Here is a 2,891-nt window from a genome sequence, read left to right as displayed (position 1 = left end):
TATTTGAGTGGAAAAATAATTGTTTATGTTTCAACTGTATTGTGTTTGTGCAGTTTTCTTAAGATAATTGAAAGTAAGACACTTTATTTTATGTTAAAAATCCATAGGTTTAAACAGATTGGATGACAGGAAAATTTGGCACCAATAAAAATAGACATGGTAAAAGAACAAACTGTGAATGACCAGTCAACTTACAAAAATGTTCATACTTACCAGTAATCAAGAAAATGCAAGTTAATTTAACAATAAAATGACCTTTGACCTCTGAGAAAAAACAAGATGAAAATAAATGACTGTACAGTAGATTAGTATTATCTACCTATAGATTTATCTGTCTGTCTATCTTAGCACAGGATTTGAGACAACCTAGAGAAAATAAAACTACCTAACAATAACACACGTATGCACTCCTATACACACACAAACACACGCACACACACAAACCAGCTAAAATATAAAAATGGAATAAATGTCATCACCCAAATGGAAATCTAGTTTTTATATAGAATTATTCTAAATGTATGGAAATACAATTTGCCTTTAGTGTCACTTTTTATTCTAAAAAGAACTGCTGCTTGAGTGATAATTTACATGATTTTTTTTTTGAAAGTTTTTAGTTTATTAATCTGCTTGTGAAAAATCCAAAATGGACACAGGTAGCCTTTACTGCAGCACCTTTACTCTTTTGGCTGTGATCCAATCTCCAGCTCACTTTTTGCCAGCACCAACATTGGCCTTTGCAGTCCCCCTGACCTTCTTCATTCTGTTTTTGCGTTCCTTTCGTTGCTTTCTTGAGGTCTTTTTCTTCTCATACAGGCCATGTCTTGCAAGTCTATGTTTGGGTTCATTTTTCTTTGCATAATGCAGGGAGTCATAAATCATGCCAAAGCCAGTTGTCTTGGCACCACCAAAATGAGTTCTGAATCCAAATACAAAGATGACATCCAGTGTGGTCTTGTACATTTTGGCTAGTTTTTCCCGAATTTCTGTCTTAGGCACTGTTGCCTTCCCAGGGTGAAGGACGTCAATGACCATTTGTTTCCTCTGAAGTAGTCGGTTGGTCATGAACTTTCTAGTGCGGATAGTTATGGTGTCGTTCATGATGGCTGCCTATCTTCGGACAGTCAGGGAGGAAAAGAGCAATTTACATGATTTTTTTAAAGGAGGCATTAGCTGAGTTTAATGTGAAAGAGATACTTAAATTCTAAGAAAATGAGAAGTATTAAAAGTTTCCGAGAGCACAATTATATAGGGAGTCTATTATTTTGAGTGCACCAAGTCAAAGGATCGATCCTTTGGTAAGGCCTCTATGCTTTATGTGGAACCTTCAAAATCAATAACCCAGAAGCAAAACCAAACTTGAAAGAGAACAGCCCTCATGAATTCTATAGCACATGTTCAAATCCATTATGTGATTAAGGTAATCAGGATTGCTAGCACCTCTACTCATATACAAGAAGTTAACAGAAATATTTAATGGGGTAATCCCAAAACATATATAATTTTAACATTTTTTCCTATTAACACATAACAATAAAAAAGTTAGGCATATAATGAGACATTATTTGTAATGAAAATCCAAAAATAGTGAGCTTAAAAGGAACGCACATTGAACCCACATGCAAAATTATCAGATAGAGACTTCAAATAATTCAGATTAATACTCTCAAATTTTTTTCTAAAAATATTTTATTAGAGAGCAGAAAGCTCTATAAACAAGTAGAAATTCTAGAACTGAAAAACATAATACTTAAAATTAAGTTGCTAAAGGATAGACTTACCAACAAAAATTTATGTAAAAACATATGAAATAAAAATATGTAATTAAGCATTGCATATTAGTTTGCTACGACTGTTATAATAATAAAGTACCACAGATTGAGTGGCTTAAACAACGGATCTTTTCTTTTCTTTTTTTTTTTTTCTTTTTTTGAGATGGAGTTTCGCTTTTGTTGCCCAGGCTGGAGTGCAATGGCGTGATCTTGGCTCAACTCAACCTCCGCCTCCAGGGTTCCAGCAATTCTCCTGCTTCTGCTTCCCAAGTAAATGGGATTATAGGAGCCTGCCACCACGCCCAGCTAATTTTTTTGTGTTTTTAGTAGAGACAGATTTTCACCATGTGGGCCAGGCTAGTCTTGAACTCCTGGCCTCAGTGATCCACCTACCTCAGCTTCCAAAAGTGCTGGGATTACAGGCATAAGCCACCACACCCGGCCCTATAACAGATATTTTCTTATGGTCCTGGAGGCTAGAAATCCAATCCAAGGTATTAGCAGGGTTAATTTCTTCTGAAACGTTTTTCCTCGGTTTTTTTTGCATGAGTATCTTCAAATGGCTTTTCCTCTATGCTCATCTGTGTCCAATTTCCTCTTCTTTTAAGGATACAGTTCATATTCGGTTAGGGCCTACCTTAATGAACACCCATTTAAACACAAACACCTTTGTAATGACCAGATCTTCAAATATAGTCACATTCTGGAGTATTGGAGGTTGGGGCTTAAACATATAAATCTGTGGGAGACACAATTCATCCCATATCATTTGTAAAAATAAGAGGATGGAAGATAGAAACAGAAAATAGACATGAAAAAGATATGGTCCTTAGAATCCCAGGAGAGGCAAGATATAAGAGAGAATATGAAATATTTGAAGATGAAAATAAGAGAATTTTCTCAAAGTGATTTAAAAGAAATCAAGCCACAAAATCAGGAAGCACCATAATATTCATCTGAAAAATATTTTTAAAAGACATAAGTAAAATTGTCATGATAAAAATATTAAAATCAAACTTATAATGTCACATTGACTTTAAAGGAGTAAGTATGAGAGAGACCAAAATCAATTGGATTATACTTCAAGTTGTTGTTGGGATGGGGGGGTCGCCGAAGGAA

The 2,891-nt window shown here is 34.9% G+C and overlaps 1 pseudogene across 1 annotated transcript; it reads right to left on the bottom strand.

The window, feature by feature from the left end:
- Positions 1–595: 595 nt before the first annotated feature.
- On the bottom strand, positions 596–1,140 carry LOC705327 (small ribosomal subunit protein eS24 pseudogene; annotated as a pseudogene). Its single transcript, XR_001440377.3, has one exon. The product of XR_001440377.3 is annotated as a small ribosomal subunit protein eS24 pseudogene (transcript).
- Positions 1,141–2,891: the final 1,751 nt, after the last annotated feature.

The sequence above is a fragment of the Macaca mulatta genome, chromosome 16 (genome assembly GCF_049350105.2).
Source record: "Macaca mulatta isolate MMU2019108-1 chromosome 16, T2T-MMU8v2.0, whole genome shotgun sequence".
NCBI lineage: Eukaryota > Metazoa > Chordata > Mammalia > Primates > Cercopithecidae > Macaca > Macaca mulatta.
The sequence above is the reverse complement of the archived record's forward strand: the minus strand, read 5'-3'. Positions and strand labels throughout refer to the sequence as shown.